A 23,984-nucleotide genomic window follows, 5' to 3' on the forward strand; every position below is an offset into this window, starting at 1 on the left:
CTTGTGTTCCTAGCCCAGACGTCTGGAGAAAGTAAAATTCAATATCGCCTATGAAATAATTCTTGGAAACTGTTCTTTAAATTGAGTGCAGAGGTTGCTTTGTTCAGTTAGAGAGCCAAGAACAAGCAACATGCAATTTATTTGATCAGTCTCGACTAACATGCAAGTCAGATGATTGTAAATATCAAAAAACTGAATGCCTGTTGATAAATGTTTGTGATGATTTCATAAACATGAAAAAAAAAAAAAAAGATTTACAAAGACATCTATGGAAATCATTGTCTGCTGGGATGTATTCCAGTGCTTATTTTGTTACTTAACTTAGTGGCCAGAAAGTATTTGCTCAGCTCAAAGTAAAATAGTAGATCAGAACAAGAAATGAAATCAATCATTCAGTGGGGATAAAGATGTATACAGAGGGCTTGCAGGATCAGGTCCTACATCATATAAGCAAAATGCTAGTATTTACCAGTACAAATATTTATTTAGTGTCTGACTGATTCATTTGTTTATATATGAATTACTTTGTTAAAAAACTGATTATAAATGTTTATTATGAAATATTGCATTGTCTTTTGAAACAACTATCCTGAGATAACTTGAGAACTTGTGTTAGTTTGTTTAAGGAATAATATGCCTTCTAAGGAGATCATATTAAAATAAAAAAAAAAGCACAAAAGTGTTAGAGTAATGTTATAAATGTATAGATTAAGATGGGAATGTCTGCTAATCAACTGTTTGATTTTGTCTAGTCTGAATCCTAATCTTGATTGTAAAATGACATTTCTATGTGTATGATGTCCCTTTGTAAATGCGTAACTAATTCACAATACAACATAATGACCAATTTTTCCAAAACCTCTTCACCCTGGGAATAGCTTCCCTGGTTTCATTGCTAGGAATTGCGTTGTGAACTGCTCACGCTTTGGCTTTTCCGACACTGCCTTTCTTAAAAAAAAAATCTCAGCAACCCCCACACAGAAACCTCAGAAATCCCCACGCCACCCCCATCCTGACATGTTTTCCCATTCACAGTACTTAATTTAACAGAGCATTTACATCTTCTGGATGAAGGAGAAACATCCAGTTGGGCTTCCTGAGACTTGCTGAGTATATTCTGCATCGGGGTACTGGTTTCAATCTGGGGAAAGGCAGAGAGCTGGGGGAGGCGTGAGGCTCAGCCATGGGAGTCGGTGCCTTCTGCCCAAGTCAACTCCTTGCTGCCACCAGCACTGCCAGATCTGCCAACAGGCAGCACAAGCCAGCGCAGGAGAAGAGCTGCACTTGCTGCCATCAGCTGCTTTTGGGAAGCAAAAGGGCTGTTTTAATCAGCACTCGGGAGGAATGAAAGGAGGATGATGAACTGAGGTTTCACTGGGTTGGGGTGGCAGGTTATCTTGTGCAGATTCTATGCCTCCCTGTTCACAGGTGGAAAGGGAATCTGGTCCCACACTTATTCCCTGTTTCCTCTCAAGGGGCCTTGTGAAGGAATGAGCAAAGCCAGCGGTCTTTACACTCAGTGGGGCTAGTGGCCTGGACCATGGACTTGGAGTCTTACTACATCATGGGACGTATGGGGGAAAAGGTGCCAAATGGTCTTCCCAAAAAGCAGTAGAGAGGCACCTTCTACACTTACCAAAGACCAGAAGGATGTGCCCAAAACTTTGTACCAGTGTGTGCTTAGTAGTGCCTCAGTCGACTATTGCAAAAACTATAATGCTGGTGAAATGACTCATCGGAGCATACTGCAGATCCTGAGGAGCTGTGAGTTAACTCATGCTTCCAAGGAGCATGAGTTAACAACCACTTTCTTTAAATAGGCAATTTAAACTTCTTTTGGTTTCTTGAGAAGTAATTCTAGTGATTGGTTTAGACATAGTTTACCACACAGAAGATTTTTCTCCCAAGAACAATGCTAGCTTTACAATGGAGGCAAAATACATGTGCAGTCTAAATCTGATTTTCCTGCAGCTTGAAATCAGTTAAAATTTTTTGGAAAAAATATGGACTAAGAATTTGTGACTAGAGGAAAGTTTTGTGTTTCTGTTCTACTTTTAAAAGAGAATCAGATGAGAAGAAAACAAAAAATGACTATAGAAGATACACACAAAAATCAGCCATGATGTGAGGGTAGCAGTGATGATTATGGTCCTGAACTGCAGCACAATGAGATGTTTCACAAAAGTCTAACTATTTACAATAACTGAATATCACCGAAGGTAATACTCTGTCTTAAGTCTGTAACATATGAAGTTACATCAGTCCATTTTTAATTCTTTCATTTCTTAGAATAGTTTTCTTTACATTTTCTTTTGTCACCATTTATTCTCTTGATTAATGAGCTGGCTTTTCATGACTCACTCCTTCCTATTTTTCTTTTCCTTGCGTCTTCCCATTTGCAGTATATATTACTACAGTATTTGAAACTTTTTGAGTTAGCATGATATTTCTGTTATGGTTTTATGACGTCACTGCCATATAAAACTGCTGAACTAGAGTGTTTTCACTGAATGAATTTCCAGTCCTGCTTCAGGTTTTTTCCATTTGCCTTTCACTATAAGTTAAAAGTGTTCTGAATATTATTACTTTATCCCTTCCTCTGGTCTCCTTCATACTGGAATCCCACCAAGGCAAGGAAATGCAAAAAATTTCTAATCATTAAGTCCAGAAAAATGAACAGAATCTGGGGATTTTCGGGGGTTTTTTTTTTGTTTGCTTTCAAATCTTTTATCTAGAATCCCAGAAGCATATTTATTAGTTCCATAATTTTAATAAAATAAATAATGGCTATTAGGATGTAAGATATATATGGACTATATGATACAAACTGTAATTTTACATCCTTATTTTCTAGGCACCTAATTATTCAACAGATATTTGCCATTTATAGGAACTTAGGAGATAAATTAAAAACATCCTTGCCTATTTAGTGTTTATGTAGTATTAGTGGAAAGCTTAGCCATTAGGCATGGATGAAAAGATGTGCTACATACTGTAGGCCACTGGGTTTTCTTTCTTTTGTAGTGCTGGTGGGAAGATCTCCTCAGCTCTGCATAGGATGCCTGCAGGGTGGTGGTGGTCTTTACAAATCAGCTGTGTCTAGCAGTGATTTTAAGTGACTGCAAAGCTATGGGCATAACATCCAGCTTCATATAGCAGGCAAGATTTACTGGATTTACATACCTAAATGTGTGAGACAGTGATCTTCAGATTCAGACTCTGATGTGGGACAATCAGATGGTAGGTACCTAGGTCAAGTATACCTGCTGCTGCAACTTCTGGGCACACCAACTGAAGGTATGCCTTTAAAAAGGAGGCTCCAGCTATGCAATGGGCTCTGTGAAGATACTCTTAAAAGAGATATATGCTAGCTAATGTAGATGCCAAATACTTCTACTTAGAGCAGGTAAATTGCCTTTAGGTGACTTCATCCAAAAAAGGATAGAAAGAATAAAATGAATGATTGGGAAAAAAGTGCTTGTGCTTGAGATCATGAACATTTTTATTATTTGCTATTTGGGAAGCCTTCATGTCTTGCTCCCACCCTTGCTTAGTGTAATACAGAGCAATAAACGATGCTTATTTTACACATTTGTCCATATGCTGCTGTCTAAAGAAAAGATAAGCTGACTAAATGCTTTGAAGATAGTGGTTGAACCATGAGTGACCAGAGAGAGAACTGCTGTGCACAGTTCAACCTCAAAACCAAAACTCAAACTGGCTCCCAGGTAAGGACAATTCTCCTAGCTGGCTGTCGTGGACAAACGTAGGAAGTAGAAGCCTGAGTTTGTACTAAAGCATCATAGTGCCCGGGGAACCACTTTCAGGCTTCTAGTGTGTGATTGCTGGGAGCAAGCACCAAGTCCAAAGACAGTGCTGCCACCAACTGAAGAAAAAAATGAGGAATACAGTAGAAAGTGTTTCATGAGTGACAGGATGGATAGGAATGATGTAAATCCAGAGAGGTGTGTATGTCTTTGTTATGCTGAGTGGAACACAAAGCTTGTTTTAAAGTAGAACTCGGCTCTCCTTCCTGAAAGATTTTCACCTTGAGTTCCACTTGTACATGCAGTGACAAGTGCTGAAACTGTCTGGAGCAATACCAAAACTATAGACCTTTCACACCTGCTTTGTTCTGACCAACAAGCCCAAGTTCACTGAACTGATAGTTTAACTGGCAGTTATGATGTTTTCCTGTTCTCTTTTTAGACATGACACAATTTGTTGTTATTTAACTAGGAGTGAGATCTCTGTCAGCTTTGTTCTATTTGTGCCTAAGACGCTCTAGTCTTTCCATTATAACTTCATATATTGCACTGTTATGTGACACATGACTGCTTTAAATGAGAAAAGGTTTCTTTAAGCAAAGACTTCTGGACAGTAGTGTACAGCTGGTATAATCTTGCAACCACAGCTACATGGTTGAAATAAAGGATGTTCACCTACGGTCTGTTATTTGTTGCATTGATACAATTGTTTTACTTGATGAGAAACCCAGAATGAATATGAGTTATGACTGAATATTTTCTGTTGACAAAGCTGAGCAAATTTATTTAAATAACTGGGGCCAAATGATGAGCCATGCACCTGGCATGTGCTGATACTGGAGGATATCCAGAGAATATAGGTGTTTTAACAAAACAAGTTACAGGAAGGTGTCTGTGGTAAAAGTGAATGAGAAATGCTGCGTTTTCCACTCCAGAACTGCCAGTAGCAGAAGATTTGTATTGCTTCTAGAATTATTTCAGTCGTAACTTCTGCCATCATAAATGGGTGTTTAAGGGAAAGACACAAGGGCAGATCCCTGGATCTTGCCCTCATGTACGAAAGAGACCAGAGAGATCAAGATTTAACCTAGAACACCCTTGAAAGAGAGCCCACTCTGAGAGAAACATGGGTCTGGGCAAAGAAGGCACCATTCAAGAAACCAGAGAGGATTCTCTTTCTTCTTTTTCCATATTCTTGACATGATGCAGTGCTCAGAAGGGAGCTACCAGGTCTGCCTGGATTCAGCTCAGCACCAGGTGGGGAAGACCATTAAGTCCTGTGAAAAACATAAATTCTCTGTATGTGACAGGAGCATATACTGGTGGATGATGGGAAAGAAAATGCATGGGAAATCATGTAAGGAGCCAAAAAAATAGATTTTTTTTTTGCTTTTGAGCTAGAAATTCAGTCCATGGATAAGCAATTTTACTAGCCTTGATACGTAAGGGCAAGAGCCAGTAATAAAGAGAGGGAGAAATAAGAGGACATGAATTTGAAAAGAAGGAGAAGATGCAGAGTGCAGAAAACAAAGTACCTGTGTAAACACAAAATTTAGTTAAAGTGGAAATTAAAGTAGATGGGGAAAATAACACAAGAAAAAGAAGGAAAGAAACTACAGGAAGAAAAGAAGAACTTAGAAAGGTTTAATAAAAAACAACTGAAGGACTAGTGTAGATGTAACCATTAAGCATTGGGTACAGAATGCCTTGCAGTGCTGTTTGAGAAACACGGGAAACATGTTATGGGAAACATTTCTGCAGCACTGCACCCCACTGATTTACCTTACCTTAAGGAGCAAATGCCAAGCTAATATTAAAATACTCCTACTTGTGTTTGCTTTTTATCAGAGCCTAAAATACCTGCATTTGTTTCATGTTGGTTTGCCCGCACCCCGAGTGGTAAATATCTATTCTGATGCTCTGTTACTGGGATTTTCTATTTCTGAACAGAGAGAATAAGATTGAAGAGTTGTCTTTGATGCTAACAGTTGAAGTTAGGTGGTAGGGAAACAGCAATACCAATGCTATGGTACATCTGAGAAATTTTTTTCTTTTTTAGATTTTAATACCCTCGAATTTCAGAAAGCTGGTACTCCACGGGAGCTTCTACAGTCTTGTCCCATCTTCCTTCCCCTTCCTATTCCACCTTCAGTTTCTAGCTTCTGCTGTACTTAGGTACTGATGACAAATGTAGAGGACTAAGGAAATCTGTGTCCTTTTTAGTATTGCCATAGCAAGGAATTACATTGTGGGCACAGATTTTGTTGTGAGCTTATGCATTTAACCCAAAATTATTTATTTCAGGTAAAATTACTTTTCAACACCTTGCTAGTTTATTCATACAAATATGATTAAGTTAGACACTGTAATGATGTCACTGTTGTGTAAAACTGCTGAACTACAGCACTTTGTTGAATTATTCCCAGCTCCATTGGAACCTATTTCCATTTGCCTGTCACTTCTTTAAACTATTTTGAATTTTATTACCACTCCCCTTAGTCTTTTCTCCTGACATCTTGAGTGTCTTGCCAAGAACAGGAACACAAAACCTTTCCAGCCTTTAAAACCCATCTCCAAAATTAGGGCTGAAACATACAAGACTCACTGATTCAGCAGATGTTAAAGGGCTCAGTGGCACAGAGAAGTGAAACCTAGAAAACAGAGAGAAAATGTTGAAGAAGTGGGAGGTGCTTAGCTCTTCAGTCATATATCAGACTTTGTGAGGTCACATTTTTATAACACTGTTTTTCCTTCTAACACTCGTGACAACTGTGCTGCTTTATTGCAAACTTAACTGCTAAGTGTTGTCTGACAGTAGTAGTTGTGAAGTAAACTTAAAATGTCAGGAAAAGCGTTTGGGAGAGAATCAAGGGGGGAAAATGCACCCATACTTCCCCACTGCAAGGCTGGTTCTGTTAGCGCTCCCAGAGTGCTGGGGTCAGCGAGGCCTCTGGAGGGCACCCTCCCTTGCATAGTGAGGTTGGGTTCCCTGAAGATGAATGAGCACCTTACTAAAAACTCTCATGCTTGTCTACTGTGTGTGTTTTACAGAATCACACACAATCACAGAGTGGTTGAGATGGGAAGGGACCTCTGGAGATCATCTAGTCCAAACACCTGCTCAAAGCAGAATCACCTGGCTTAGGTTGCACACAACTGTGTCCAGTTGGGTTTTGAATGTCTCCACCGGTGGAGAGTCCACAGCCTCAAAGGCCAACCTGTGCCCATTTAGTTAGACCCACTGGGCACTACTGAGAAGACTCCAGCTCTTGTCGTCTTTGTTGCCTGCCAGCAAATATTTATACACAAGGACAACATCACCATGAGCCTTCTTTTCGCTAGACTCCCAATTCTCAGCCTCTTGTGGTATGACAGATGCTTCAGGCCCTTCACTGGACTCACTCCTGTATGTCCATGTCTCCGTGTACTGGAGAGCCCAGAACTGGGCTCAGCTCTAGAGCTGTCTCATCAGTGCTGAGTAGGGGGGAAGGATGACCTCCCTCTTCCTACTGACAATGGTCTTTCTAACGCAGTGCAGAAAGCTGTTGGCCTTCTTTTCAGCATGGTCACATTGCTGGCTTATGGTCAGCTTGTTGTTCACTGGGACCTGCGATCCTCCTCCGTAAAGTCACTTTCCAGTCCTGGTCAGCTCCTAGTGTGTACTGTTGCCCTTGATTATCCCTGCCCATGAGAAGAACTTTGCACTTACCTTTGCTGAACTTCATGAGGTTCTTGTTTGTCTATTTCTCCAGCTTGTCAAAGTGCCTCTGAATAGTAGCACTCACCTGGTATACTAATTATTCCTCCTAGTTTTGTACGAGAATGTGCTCAGTTCCATCATCCAGGTCATTAATGAAGATGTGAAACAATATTATAGCCAGTATTGACTACTGCAGTACACCACTAGTGATTGACCTGGATCTAGACTTTGTGACGTTGATCGTAAATCTCTGGGCCCGGCCATTCAGATAGTTTTCTGTCCACCTCAGTGTCCATTTATCTAGTCTAGATCTTCAGTTTACCTATGGGGATGTTATAGAAGGGTTGAAAGACCTGCTAAAGTCCAAATAAACAACATCCACTGCCCTCCCCTTAGTCACCAAGTCAGTCATTTCATTGTAGAAGGCTATCAGCTTGATCAGGCATGATTTCTTCTTTGAAAATCCATGCTGACTACTCCCAGTCACCTTGTCCTTCATATATTTGGAAATGGTTTCCAGCTTTATTTGCTCCATCTCCCCTCTGGGATCAAGGAGAGACTGACCAGCCTGTAGTTCACTGTATCCTCCATCTTGCTAGGTGGGGTGGCATTTGCTTTCCTCCAATTCTCAAGAACCTTCCTTGAGTGTCATAACCTTTCAAAGATGATCAAGAGCAGCCTTGCAGTGACATCAGACAGTTCCCCAAGCACTCATGAGTGTATCCTCTCTGGTCCCATGGAACTATGTATATCTAGTCCTCCTCCACCTAGGATAAGTTTTTCTTGCTCCAGACTTTCCCACTGGTGTCAGAGGCCTGGGATCCAACTCTCTTGCTCAGCTCAAGCAGAGACACCTAGAGCCATGTTCAGACAGCTTTTGATTATCTCCAAGGACGGAGACTCCATCATCTGTTTGGGCAACCCGTGCCAGTGTTCAGTCACCCTCACAGTAAAAAATGATTCCTGATGTCTATATGGAACCTCCTGTGTTTCAGTTTGTGCCAATTGCCTCTTGTCTTGTCACTGGACACCACTGGAAAAAGCCTGGCTCTGTCCTCTCTGCACCCTCCTTTCAGGTATTTATATACATTAATAGGATCCCACCAAGCCTTCTCTAGGCTAAGCACTCCCAACTCTCTCAGCCTTTTCTCATAAGAGGGATGCTCTACCCCCTTCATCATCTTAGTGGCCCTTTATTGGACTCTCTCCAGTAGCTCCATCTTGTACTGGAGAGTCAAAAATTGGACACAGTACTGCAGGTGTAGCCTCACCAGTCCTGAGGAGAGGGGAAGGATCATCTCCCTCAGCCTGCTGGCAACACTCCTAATGCAGACCAGGATATCATTAGCCACCTTTGGCACAAAAGCACAGTGCTGGCCTATGTTCAATTTTTGTCTACCAGGACCCCCAGGGCTTTCTGCGAAGATGAGTACCAGTTGGGTAATTGTCCACCAAACCGAACATACGTTGGTGCATGGGGCTTGTTCCTTTCCAGGGGCAGGAATTTGCACTTCTCCTTGTTGAACTTCTAGCTCATTTCTCTAGCCTGTCAGGGTCCTTTTGCAGCATGACCCTCTAGGATATCAGCCACTCCTCACAGTTTTGTGTCATCAGCAAACTTGCTGTGGATACACTCTGCCCCATCACTGAGATCATTAATGAAGATATTAAACAGGATTGTACCCCTGAAGTACAACACCAGTTACTGACCTTCAACTAGACTTTGTGCCACCAAAAACCACCCTCTGGGCCTGGCCATTCAGACAGTTTTCCACCCACATCACTGTCTGCTTATCCAGCCTACACATCGACATCTTGTCTATGAAGGCAAATTCCTGAAGGCAAGTCTTAAAAGAGATGTGAAGATTCCTGAAGGCAAATCTTTATAGTGAGATTTAGGCAATTAAGTCACTGACTTATGACAAATAAGACACATGACTTTTTCCATGTCTTTTGTTATGATGTCCCTTACCGAATTCAGCAAAATGGACCTGCATTTTCCTTTCTCTTCCGTTTTCTCATGATGCACCTTTAGCAGCCTTTATTGTAACCTTATGCCATTTGCTAGGGTCCACTCTTGGCTGTGGTTTTCCTAACCCACCTCTGCATGCTGGGACAGTGTCTCCCTATTTGCCTGTAGATTACTTGTCCTTGCTTTCACCTTCTGTATGCTTTATGCTTAGTTTTGTTTATCCGTGCAGGTCCATTTTTCAAATGATGGCATTCAGGCAGCCTTCCAGTAGAAACGATTGATTCCTTTCTGAGTTAGTAGCCTGAATGTGTTTTCAGGTGTAATTCGTACTGCTAAAAACTCTGCTGGATTGCTAATTGAAAAACATCTGTGGAGTGGATACATAGGTGCAAAACAGCTGCTACAAGCTTCTCTCCAGGACCCACCTTGTCCTGCAGCAGTAAGTAGGATGCTCAATGATACAAAGATGCCACAGGGAAAAGATGCAAGGATGAGCAGGCAGAAAAGAATGGATCATTTTACGGAAGTTTTTTTATTGATATTTCTAAGATAAACTGCAGTGCTGCTGTTGTTAAGAGGGCAGTTACCTGCTGAGGACTGAACTGAGACAGTAAGCTGACCAGCTTGACTACCAGCAGGGCCAGAGATATCTGTTAAGTGCTATGATACTGTATTGATAAATTAAGCCATTGCATATTTGGGATTTGAAAACCTGGGACTGTGATCCAATTACTATTAAATGGTGAATTTATTTGCCCCTTTCATGTTCTTTTCTAATAATAAAGGTATTTATAGAAAAAAGTTTGGCTTAATTTTGGTTTCTGCAAACCTAGTCTAAAGCACCAAAGAGCAATAGTAATATCCTGATTATAGAAGAAAATGCACTAAGGTGAATGTCACTGAAACTGATAGGAAATGTTCTGTATGTATTGCTATCTGTTAGGATTGTAGAAATAAGAGAATCTGTATTTTGTCAGTTCTTCAGCGTTTTTTAGTCAGTGACATTTCCTTCCATGAAAGGGATCAAATGGCTCTTTCAGTTACTGCCCTATATTTTTTGTCTACTCTGGATCACTTAGACTTGCTAAGTATGGTGGTCATTAGTAGTGGCAATAAGTATATGCCAAATTGGTCTCATCATAAAGCTGTCAAAACAGATTCACCCGCAGACCAATACAGGTTAAAACTCTGGAGAGCAACAAGTGACCAATTAAATTATTGCTGGTGGCATTTAACAGTTAGGAGAAGGAAAAAGCGACAGTTTTGGGAAGCTATGAAGGAATACCTCTAAGACTGAAGCATCTGTTAGAACTCAATATAGAAGTGTTCTAAGGTTTCCTACAACTAAAAAGTAATTGATCTTGCAAGGGCAAGCTGTACAGTCCAGATTACTGTAGCAATTTCAGAATTTACAGAGTAAAACCAGTAACACAGATTGTGTGTTTTACATGTCTTTGGAATTAGAGGGCTTTTCCCTATAAATATACTCAGTGGCATATTCACCCCATCTTTCTGGCTGGTTTACATATCTAATTTTGGCATGAGTCAGACCACATGAAGTTGTAACCTGACTTCCAAATAGTCTTTGAAAGCATGCCAGCACTAAAAAAGGAGCATAAAGCTAATATGATTCCTGCCCAACGTGCAGCATCAGAGAGTGTGGTGCACAATTTCTGCTGCTTGACATAAGAGTTCAAGTGGTATCTCTGTAGTCTTGAGTTTGCTCAGAAAATAAGCAAAATGGATGGATTGGGAATGGCTTGCCACTTGTAGACAGTGTCAAGGCAGCCACTCACTAAGATCACATTTGAACAGCACTCGGGATCTGGTTCCGGATCTACCTTCTAAGGAAATAAAACTTTGCTTAGGAAACAAGTCTTTCAACACTGACAACAAGGTATGTTTAGATGTTCTAACTGTGTTTTTCTTGCAAAATCTTTTCTGTCTTTTTTTTAAAAATACTTTTAAACATTAACTCATGATTATTTAGTATTTTGTTACCGTTTTCTCCAACAAAACTTGATGTGAACCAGAGTTTCACATTTTTTCATACCCATCTTGAATGCATGAGATTGGTGGGGGGGTGTCAAGACACAAACTAGCTGAACAACTTGCCTTTTCTAAAAGCTCCTTCAGTTCCTGAGAAACTGAAAAGCAGGCCTTCAGAGCAGGATATATTTATACTATTTTGATACAGAAGTGAGCTTCTGTATCAAAAAAAGACTATCAAAATGAAGCGATTCAGAAAGTGCTTTTTTGCAACCAGATAGGATGAATAGATCAGACTAATAAAACAGATTGTAGTAGGCCATATTCTACATAAACCATATTTTTGTGATATAAGATATGCATTTTTTGATAAATGAACTTTTTTGAAATCTGTGCCACTTTCATTCAGCCATATGTGTGAATCATAGTTGCCTCTTCATCTGTGCTCACTTTGAGAGTAAGACGGAAGAAGTTCTGTTATTTAATGGGACATTTATAGATGAAGCCATCTTTACAGACAGCTTTGATGTGGGATTTTAAAGATTTTCTGCAGGGAGTTTTTTTATTAAAATGTAATTCTGCAGGGAAGGGAAACAGAGTGAAAGATGAATGTCATTTGGATGACAATATTTGTTTGATTAAAGTAGTCATAATTTGAAACTCCTAAATTGTCTCAGAAGCTTTGCAGCACCTTTGCTGTTGTGGTAAGAGTAAGATCAGCTTCTGTAAAACTGACATAAAAAGCATCATGTAGGAGAAAGAAGGTCGAGGAGGTGATTCTGCCCATCTGCTCTGCTCTGGTGAGACCCCACCTGGAGTCCTGCATCCAGCTCTGGAGCCCTCAGCACAGGAACCCTGTTGGAGAGGGTCCAGAGGAGGGCCACAAAAATGATCAGAGGGATGGAACACCTCTCTTGTGATGACAGGCTGGGAGAGTTGGGGTTGTTCAGCCTGGAGAAGAGAAGGCTCCAGGGAGACTTTATTGCAGCCTGTCAGTACTTAAAGGGAGCCTTAGAAGAAAGATGGGGACAGACTCTTTAGCAGGGTCTGTAGCAATAGGACAAGGGGTAATGGTTATAAACTAAAAGAGGGCAGATTTAGACTAGATGTAAGGAAGAAATTTTTCACAATGAGGGTGGTGAACCACTGGCACAGGTTGCCCAAAGAGGTGGTAGGTGCCCCATCCCTGGAAACATTCAAGGTCAGGTTGGACAGGGCTCTGAGCAGCCTGATCTAGTTAAAGATGTCCCTGCTCCTGGCAGGGGGTTGGACTAGATGACCTTTAAAAGTTTTTTGCTACTTTTCCCATCTTTCTTGTGGCACCCTTACACATTACAGTGCTATTTCTGAGAACCATGAGGAGCTCTCTGAAGTGCTCTCATCCTCTCCTAAAAAACAGTGGTGCCAGCAGCAGTGGCTGAGAAGTGGCTGCTTCAGGAGCTGGCCCTGCTCCTGCTCTGGCTGGAAGCAACCAGAGCCACACAAAACCCAGGCTTGTTCGCTGAACAGCTGCTGTGGTACGCTTCTTTCTGCTACTGGGCAGAAAAAAAAAACGTCCCTTCCAACTCAAAGATTCTATGATTATATGATTCTGTGATTCAGGCTTACACATCAGGGCGTGCAAGAAAAAAAAGAGAATGGAAAAAATGCTGAAGGTGAGTTTTGAGATTAAATTCCCAGTGGCTGGAGAAGCATAATGATAGGGTGCACACGGACCCTATCTCCATGGGTTCTGTGCCCAGGCCCCCTGCATGCCATGGGGATATAGATAAGAATGAGAAGTCAGGAAGAAATTCACTGCTTACCCTGGGAAATAGGTTGTTAACTTTGTTCACAGGAAAAGGTGAGGATAAAAACATCACTGAAGCTAGAGAACTGTTTGAGGAAGTCCATGCTGTCAGAGCTGAAATGACTTCAGAGGACCTTGCTGGCAGAAGCTGGTGGAAAACTTCTCCAGTCACAGGAGATGGTCTTGAACAAAGGCCAAAGGAATCAAGTGTGACTCGCTTTGTCAGCTAGTATGTTTTTGATCATGGGAACAATCAGTTTGCAGCTCAACGTTTAATCAAAGCAATACAATTTGACAACCTGCTAAAACCTATGAGATCAAGATGCCTTTCCTAGAAATAGGATGCCATTAAACATCACCATCACCATTGACCCCTTAGAAATCCTCTTTTATTGTCAGTTTTATCAGCATTATCAGTTTCAATTGACAGTAATGATTTGTGGAGGGTACCTGCCTGGCTTAAGTAACCTTGACTGATTGACAACACATGCTCCGTTTTGCATAATGCAGTTTCCTGAAGTTTATTAAAGCGATTGTAACTCACATGAAGTGTACATTTTTGACAAGGGCATTTATATTTATTGTGTGAGGAAAAATTTGGCAATGTCCTTATTTTTCCTTGACAAGCTTAATAAATTCCATTGGAAGTCATGATAGAACTCAAAGTTAGGACAAAACCCATTAGATACCCAGGAAGATCCAAACCAATATGCGATATTTTTTTCATTATGTATGTTGAGTAAACACAAGTTAGGAACTCAGCAACATGCTGGATAACTATCTTCTGCCTTCCTTAAAATGAAGGCTGCTTTTCTGCACTTGGAAAACTCACTTGGAGCTGAGCTCATTATACACTCACCACCTCTCTTTCATCATCAACATAAGAATCTGCTGCGAAACTGTTGTTACGTTTTTAAACAAGCATCTTACACAGATATCTGGAGTGGATTCTGCTTGCCATTTCTGAGTTCATTTTGCTGAATCTTCATTTTGCTCCCTTCATTCCTTATTTAACATATGGGTAGTGGGCCTCTGAGGTCCATTCCACTTCTTGGCCTGTGTTTGTATCATGTACAATAGACTGTTATGTCTGTTTGGGGGCTTCAGTGCACTCCAGTAACAAAAAAGCCTCATGTGGTTTTTGCTGTATATTGTCTTTGTGCTTCACCCTTTAATAAAATTATACGCCGATTTAGGATCTCATGATACAATCTCTACAATTAGTGTTTCCGTAACTTACATGCAATCTCTTGCAAGTTATGGAAACACTAATCATAGAAACATAAACTTGAGCAGTATAGAAATTTCTGTTACAGTAGCTTCCAATAGCTTTACTTCATGTATAAATGCTTCAGTCAGTAGAAATACTAAATAACAAAAAATGACTGAACATCTATTCATACATTTGCAAAGAAATGAGTTGTTTCTAGCTGTGCAATTTGCATTAAGTTCAATGAGTTCTGCAGCTAAGTCCCCTTGCAACTTGAAGTTCCACTGAATGGTTCTGGGTTTAGAAGTTTATAGCTAGAGCATTCAATGGAAAAAACGTATGTTGCAGAACATACATTTGTCTGTGTTTGCCTGCAGAGGCTTACCTCTACCACTGCGTAGATCTTCCATTTTAAGTCCCCCTCTATGAGCTTCAAGCATGCAACTAATTGACTCATATAAAAGCTTTACACACTTTTGTCTTTGGTGTCTCTTGCCTGAAAAAGAAGGGAGAGAAACAGTGCCAGTAAGAGGGAATTTGTCTTCATGGATCAATTAAAAAAAACCCCAAAACAAAAACCACAGTTGTCTCATAAAAGTTGTCTTTGGATAGAGTCACTCTACCTTTGAACATACTTGTTCTGAACCTGTCAGCTGGAAGTTATTTTCAGAAAAACACTTGTGTTTGTTCAGCATTTTGCTTTTGTCAGCTGGGAGCGAGCAATGTGTATGACCCCTAGTCCATCCCTGGACGAGTTGCACAGCTAGAGCCTATTCCTGCCAGCCGCTGGCACTGGCAAGCAGGCAGGGACATCTGACGGCTGCTCAGAAGCAGGCAGCAGAGAACTGCCCAGGAAATGGGACTGAAGCCACAGCCAGGTCCAGATAAAATGTAATGAAATCTGTTTTGTTCTCGTTCCCTTCCACACGTGCAGGACATTGGCCTTTCTTTAACTCACATGAAGGCTTTATCTCCCAAAATAACTGCACGGAAGAGGGAGTCATGAAGTGGGTACCTAATAATTTCTGTGTGGTGGGGTATTTTAGTCCTGCATTAATTCCATTTGCAACTGCTGGAGTCATTGCCTTCAATTCAATAGGATGAAAACATGAAGAAGGGACACTGCATGAGTTTATCAAAGACTGTAGAAGAAAATAATAGTCATTAAGAGCCACTGATGAACGAACAAAGTGTAAAACCAGCGACAGACTAATGCAGAAAGGCAGATTGAAAGCATTTCCATAATCTGAGATGAGCTGACAACTGTGACAAAGTAAGAGGGGGAAGGGGAAAGCTGTTAATGAGCACAGCTCCCTGCTCTGTCAAGAGTCACATCTTTGTCTCATCTCCCACACGTTTTCCATGCGTTGTAAAGTGAAGAAACCACACAGATAATGCAATGTAGCATATCATCATTGTGTTCTAGTTCTGGGCAACCAGAAACTCTGATGCTTTTTCATTATGAAAATTGGTGGACTATGCTGTTCATCTTTGTTTGCATGAACTTTCCCCCAGTTTTCTCACTGCTCTTGCAGTGGTTTTTGAAAACAGTAAAAATGTAGTTGCATTTGATTGCTACTTGGTTTTAGGAGAACAAAAGCATGAAATCCCTCATTTTACCACTGAAGTTAACTGTTTGTTGAGCAGTACTGACTACATAAAAATGAGGGAGTTCTTTTCTTGTCACTCAAGTTCATCTTTTTTTCTCAAAAATTCTCTGTCTCTGTCAAGAGATGTGTATGCTTTGACCCTACTAAGAGACATTCAAGTATGGGAGGAGTATGTCTGAAAGCTAACCATATGCTATTGAATCAGGTACCTAGACCAGGTGAAGCAGAGCTAATTTCTATTGAAGTCAGTGGTCTTCAATATTTGTTTTAGGTTTGATTCTAACCCAGCTTACACTCTGGGCCTTTGAAGCATCTCCTAGCTCTGGAAAGACACTCAAGCCTCCTCCCAGTACAAGCAAGATTTATTCACACAGTGATTCCCCTTCCGTCCTACCGGTGGGTGGGGGGAGCTGTGGGGCAGTCCGAGAGGATCGCTTCAGGGACCAGCTCAGGCTGTGATGTATGCGAGGAAAAGCAAACGCTGAGTGTGGGGCTGTCCTTTCCTTACCACCCCTGTGATCACAGCAGTTACAGCTGGCAGCAGCACTGGTGCCCTCCGCTCTACCCCACATGCCTTGATGCTTTATCAGTCCTCACTTCAACATTCATTTAAAGCAGCAGGGAAGGCTATCCAAAAGTGGCTAGCAATGAAAATCTGTAACGACTTCTAATTCTATTATTCTTACACCCCTTCTTAGATATTAGAATAACTCAGGGTTTTAGCTTAAGCCATGGCAGCTTCAGCTGAAGTCTTGATATCAAGGTGGGAACCTCAGTGTATGTTCTTCCATTTTATTTCAAATTTTTATTCCCCCTCCCTCAGATAAATCTTTCTTAAAATTAATTTTTTATTTCTATACCATCAAAGAACATGTTCTGTGCCTCTTAAATGCACCATTGACATTCCTCTGGTTCTTTCAGTGAATGACATGTAGCAGACTTTTATTTGTCCATATAGAGTGTTGCTGTTAACTATTTTGGAAATAAAGCATTTTAGTGACTCGTGAGATAATCATGTGTTGAAGATAATTGCTGTCTATTTTCCAAACTGCATTACTCAGTTATACCTGCAGAACATATGTGTAGAATATTTTCATTTCATATTTACAGTCTTTTATGGAATTCAGATCTGAATCAGTTTTCATTTGGGATTCCTAACTGTATTTAGAGATTTTCTATGAAAGAATGTACAAATGTTTAAATATTTTCATTATAAGAAAGATCTATGAAATGTTATTAAGTTGTTTTTTTTCTCCATTGAAAAGGGGAAATGTAAACCAAAATGTCTAATTTTAACATCAGAATTTTCAGCGTTGCCATAGCAATTAGTGTTAGCATTTTTAGTGTTCACATATTTCCCTTCAATCTGACAGCTTCTGTGTTTACAAGAAGTGAATTCTGAAAAGAAATGTGGTTACAGCATCACAGTGTCAGTTGGCTGGAAGCATCTGACAACATTTGATATAGTTACAAAATAGGCCCTTAGAGGGATAAGTGTGGAGGGGACACCTTCAGTATACTTCTTCTGTGGCCACTTTATAACTAATTCTGAACTTATTTATGCTTGTGCGTTCATATGCTGGCCCTAAGTGATACTGCTGTGTAATATTTTGCTCACAAAGTGAATAGGAATTACCGTGTTGATTCAGGCATTTAGCGTTTCCAGTACAGTACCTTGACTGACCTCTTTGAGGGGAGGGTTCAGAGCTCCTTGTAATGGGAATTAGGGAAAAAATAGAGATATAATGGTCTCTTTAAACTTCAGAATGTCCTGACAAATACTTAGAGTTTGACAAATTTAAAGTTAACTTTTTCCATTTTAGGAATCTAACTGTAATTATATTAGGGCCTTTGAATATGTAATTTTCCAGTTAATAAGAACATAAAAAATTGTGCCAAGAGCATTAATTTGCAAACTAGACTGTTATATCCCTACTCTCTTATACTTTGATGGGAATGCTGTGAAGAAGCCTATACAATTATTTCATCATCAAACAATGCATTTAGCAGTCAGCACATACTAGAGTGTCTGGGAAAAGTGCCGTATTTCCACATGAAGTTTAAAAACACATAGCTTAAAATGGGAAGGACAAAGGATGACAGAAACATGTGCTTCCAGAGTTGCCCTTGCTGCTAGAGTCCACAGTCCCTCTTCATTTTAAGAACAATGGCTTGAAGAAGATTAGCCTTCCGTGTACTCATCAGCACACTTCTTTGTATGTCTAGAGTAATATTCACGGCTCAGCTTTCATGCTTTTCACTACATTGGACTGCCAGAATGCTAGATTTCCTGGAGATAAAATAGAACAAAAAAGATTTTTGGGCTGCCCAACATGCAATGCATAGTCTTACTGAATTGAGCAATGGTCACATTTCTAAAGAACGCTGGGTTCATTTTCAGGACTCAAAAAGAGCTAGATAATGTGACTCAAAATTCATACTCATTCTTTTAACACTTGAAACCCCAGCGTAAGTAATTCTGGCATAAACAGTAAACAGATTTTAAAATGAGATAAATCAGCATAATACAAGCTATATTTATTTACAATTCTGTTGACCAAAAAAAGAAGAGAAAAACTTACAGACGCTGACTTGAGTTCAAGTAAGAAAAAGTGGGCAAAGAGATAGCGGGGCAACTCAGCACTGTTTTTGAGTGTTCACCAATCTTTATGCCTTTTTGATGGAGAGAATGGCTCTATAAGAGAGTTAAAGGGAACTAAATCATCTTTCTGTCTGCTCATAAAACAAGAGCAACCACGGGAAAAATTTGTGATCAAGCCAGCAAGAGCCTGCTACTGTGGGCTTAAACTCTGAGCACTAACAAAGAGAGGCTTCTGGCATGTATTATGCAGGCAGGGACTGTCTATGTTAGTTTTGCCACGTTCAGAAAATTTGATAAAATCTAACACATTATGAAAGAATTTGAAATTAGTCTCCAGTTGTTTAATTATCATGAATTATTGCATGCCATGCAATAGAGAGTACGTGTGGAAGGAGTAATGTTGCTTTCCTTTTTATGTGTTGCCTTAGCAATACTTTACCTTGCTTTCATATTTCCGTTTTCCTAACTGTGTACTGTGCCTTGATTGTACTGAAAAAGTGTCTTTGTACTAAGATGTTGTGTACATATGAGAGGGATTCAACATAAAGTCTTAGAATTGCTGGAATACTACTTTCCATCAGGTTTTTCTCTGCCTCAGGCTGTATCATGATGATATCATTCATAACATAACATTATGAACATTTTCTCATCCAAGATCCAAAACATAGCCTCTCACTGCCTTCTGTGAAGAAAATTAACTCTAGCCTAGCTGAAATCAGGACAATGGGCGTCACATTGGCAAGCCTCCAGGCACCTGGGACCTCCCCTGTTAACCAGGATTTCTGATAAATGATGGAGAGTGGCTTGGCAAGCTCCTTCTCCAACTCCCTCAGTACTCTTGGGTGGATCCCATCAGGGCCCGTAGACTTGTAGGTGTCCAGGTGGTGTAGCAGGTCGTTAACTGCTTCCTTCTGGATTATGGGGAGTTTATTCTGCTCTCCATCCCTGTCTTCCAGCTCATTGAGTTGAATACCCTGAGGATACCTGGTCTGGCTATTAAAGACTGAAGCAAAGAAGTCATTAAGTACCTCAGCCTTTTCCTCATCCTGGTGACAATGTCCCCTCCCATCCAATAAAGGATGGAGATTCTCCTTGGCTCTCTAAAGCCATTTAAAGTATAAGAGTAAATTTCACGGTAAATTTTCGTACACAAACCCTCACTAGCTACAGATGAAATATGGGATAATCCAGGTCTGGTTCCTCAGTGCCAGAACTTGCTGGGGACCCAAAATCAAGGTAACTTGTGCTTCCCCTTGTAAAAAAACTCTACAAGAGTCTTCTGTGGAAATGGGGTTTCCTGCCCTTTCTCTTGCACACATTTAGTCCGTTACATTGGTTAATTGTTAATTACTTTCTGTGTAAGGAAACACAGTGAACTGTGAAATAGTTAGAGGTGTGTGACAGACATAGAGCTTTTGCATTGGCTGCTGGTGATCTCATATCTGTATCTATAAGATCACGTACACTCACAGCCAAGTCTGACGGCTGCACTTCTTTTTATGTATAAGGTCATTTTCATAAGGCTCTCCAGGTAACATGTTTCTAAGCCATTTGGCTTATGCTCCCCTGCCTTTCAGTACTACTGCAGGCGTATTACATTTGCCCAGAAATGCGTTGCCTGATTACTGATTTCTTTGTCTTTAAGATGTGGCACACATTGGTTTTCCTTTCATGCAGATTTTCTTGCACAATAAACAAAATTGAAGTTAAGAGGAATGGAAATGGGAACAAAGAAGAGAGTGTTTGCCAATGTGTTCTCTTGTTTTACAGGAGAACTGGACCTGAAGTGATGCTTCCTGTGTTTTTCCATAGTCATTATGGGCTGTTGATTAATGGTCCAGTCTCATTACAAAATACTAGGATATACTATGTTATATATAAACTATTTTAAAGCCATCTTCTGGAAAAAATGAATAATGAAATACAGCAAATAAAAGCCTCAGATAAAAGATGTGTCACTTAAAAATAATATGGCAATATTTTGATGACAATGATTTTAAAATTGTATGTCTCCATTGTTTGAGTTCTTTAAATGAGTATGAGATTCAGTTGTAAAGCTCCACCCACAAAAAATTATGTAAAAACTGTGCCTCGGCTACTGACTATACCTTTACAATTAGGAAATATCATCAGAATCCTAAAAAAGACCATTATCAAAAAAGCAAATTTATTTATATTATTGAATTAACAATTTGTAGTTAATTTCAGTCCTCAAAGATTGCACATTTTCCTTTGATTAAAATTGTGTATTGCTTTATAAATAATATTTGTGAAATCTATATTTGTCTAATCTGCAGACATGGCTTTGAAAGCTTTGTGTTTGTGAAAGACCAGCCTGAGTCTAAAATTATTGAAGGGAAAACATTTCTACTTTAGGTATACAGAGGTAAAAAAATTTATGGTATTTCTAGGCAAGTGCTAATCTGCTCCCATCATTTTGGTTGAAAGAAGGAGATGTCACCATTCATCCTAACTATTTGTGTTGGAAGAATAATCATCTGAATATTGCAACACCACCAAAACAGTCTACTTTTTAAAGGCATTATTTGGTGGGGGAGTCTGTTAGCATGCTGGCAAATGCTAGCCCCTTTAAATGCAGCCTATCAAAACTTTTCCTTAAAGAATTCGCCACCACCTGTGACTTTTGAAGTAAACACTGCAGGAGAAATAGAGTTTGATCAGAGGTCTCGTACTGTATGTCAGAAGTACTTTTGTCGGTCATAGTGCCCTGCTCTGCAATATGTGAAGAAATTTTAATCCAAAATATTGTATGAACATTTGTTAAGAAAAGTCTGAAACATTTATTGTTCTGTCATAATACCCTAAATCCCCAGGTCACCAACAATGTTCAGTGAGATAAAGCTGTGTAGTCTCCAGGTTACACTGCCATGAAACACTGCATCAGGGCCAGCACCTGCTGCTGGAGCAAGCAGACAGGTGAGTGTGAGGGGCTCTGTAGTTCAATAGCTTTGAAATGACCCCTGTGAATGTGGGGAGGAGGAGTAACATTAATTCAGAATTCCAGGAGAACCTTTATAATGAAATATTTAGGCTTAAATGGTGACAAGTGGCTTAGTTCAGATGCTGTATTGTCTTTGGATCATGGAAAAGATGATGTGGGTTCATGTGACTTTTTTTTAAGACTGTCATTTCCTATGTTTTAAAGCATTTTCCTTTCTCAGTGTAAAAGATTCAGTTAAATGGCAAAGGAATGGAATAATTTACTGGTTTATGAAGGCAAGTTTATGAAATTCACTGAATACGCACCCAAGTGGAAGTTCTATAGTGTTTTTTAGTTTTAGCTCCTCCATGTAAGAAGAAATGTGCCAGAAAAGTGATGATTCAAATAGCTGCCAGGCCTGTGCAAAGTGGTGCTTCCAGATGCTTGCCAGCTGTATTTCTTGGAAGTATAAGTAGTCTAAGCCCTTGTGCCACCAATGTGCTGTAGGGTTTGTATTACTCAAATTGAACAGTCCCACGAGGAAGAGCAGCTAATACTGGATAAGTATTCTGTATTTTCGAATGCAGCATCTTAACATAGAATCATAGAATCATAGAATCAAAGAACATCTCAAGTTGGAAGTGACCCATAAGGATCAAGTCCAACTCCCTGCTCTTCACAGGACTACCTAAAACTAAATTATAGAATCATAGAATCGTTGGGGTTGGAAGGGACCTTTTAAGGTCATCTAGTCCAAGCCCCCTGCAATGAGCAGGGACATCTTCAAGTAGGTCAGGTTGCTTAGAGCACCATCCAACCTGACCTGGAATGTTCCCAGGGATGGGGCATCTACCACCTCCCTGGGCCAGTGTTTCACCACTCTCATTGTGAAAAATTTCTTCCTTATATCTAGTCGAAATCTACCCTCTTTTAGTTTAAAACCATTACCCTTTCTATTGCTACAGGCCCTGCTAAAAAGTCTGTCCTTTAAGCATGAATTTGAAACAGATGCAGCATTTTAAAAATAACAATGTACCATTTAAAAGCTGGTTGAATTTAACCTTTTGGTGTTTGATCTGTATGAAGCAAATATAAATGACACTGACTTTTGAGAGATTAATGTTTGCATGTTCTTTGGTTTCCAAGTCTTGCAAAACTGCTTCAACATTTTGGCCCATACCAGCAAAACTCTTCATCAACACACTGATGTGTGAGTGTGCATGTAACACACATATATATATATATATATATATATACACATCATTCAGTCCTCATTAAAAAGTTACAGTATTTTTCTGGGTACACATGAGAGGCTGTTTGCATGTATCACTGATGATACGATATTCTCATGATGATATGATATTCACAAGCTCTCCAAATCTGTTAAAATTTATTTCAATCTGAGATGAGTAAATTTTAAGTTTTTTTCATCTTGTTGCTCTGGTCAGAGATCCCACACTTGATTTTTAGATAAATTAATTATTTTAACAGTCATGGTTTAATTTAATATGTAATCACAAGGAAGAGAGAGCAGTGAAATTACTGGAAAAGATTTGTATTGAAACAAAATTTTTGGCTCAGATGTCTAGGGAGTATTAACTAATATTCTTTGCTTACATTGTTCACTGCTGTTTTCAGTGAGGTAAAGCAGTCTAATGTTAAAGCTTAGACCAACTGAAAGATATGCAAAGAATTCAAAACTTTCATAATTGTCCTTAGTTACTCTGCTTATACAGTGAGAATGACAATTTTGGGACTCACCTATAAAACACTAGACATATGCAGGATCTCAAGGAATTATCCTGTGCATACAAAGATTTTCTGTCTGGTTTACCCTCATGCTCCCTCACCTGAACTGCAGCTGAGCTCGCAAGCCTTTCCTATCTAATCCAGAGGAAATAAGTTTCAGGTAAATAGCTTGTGCAGCTTTGAATATTTGAGATAAACATACAGCCATCTCTGGTAGAGAGAGGCAAAGAAGAGAGCTAGGTTAAAAGCGATGGCAGAGTTAAAGAAAATAAAAAAAAAAAAAAGAGGGACAGCTCAGCATCCCACATTAGTCCTACAATATATACCTGCTTAGCAATAAGCAAATGCCGGTCAAATTCTCTGAGGTCCTGGGGATGATGTGCTGGACCGAAGAAAGGGAAGCTGTTCTTTTGGCATGCCCTGCTCTGCAAAAGGCAGTCATGATTATCCTGCAGGTTGACTGATGTGGAATGAGTAATGCCGCATATCACAGGGCAACATCTTGGCAGGGCAAGGAAGGTGCTGGCTTTTACACCTTGTTTCATCTGCTTTCACACACTGGGATAAAGTACTAATTACACCTTTTAAGAAGTGTCAGAAGCAAAATCACTGGGTACAATACAGATAAATATAGACAAATAAGACAAATCAGCCC

The sequence above is a fragment of the Phaethon lepturus genome, unplaced genomic scaffold (genome assembly GCF_000687285.1).
Source record: "Phaethon lepturus isolate BGI_N335 unplaced genomic scaffold, ASM68728v1 scaffold1028, whole genome shotgun sequence".
NCBI lineage: Eukaryota > Metazoa > Chordata > Aves > Phaethontiformes > Phaethontidae > Phaethon > Phaethon lepturus.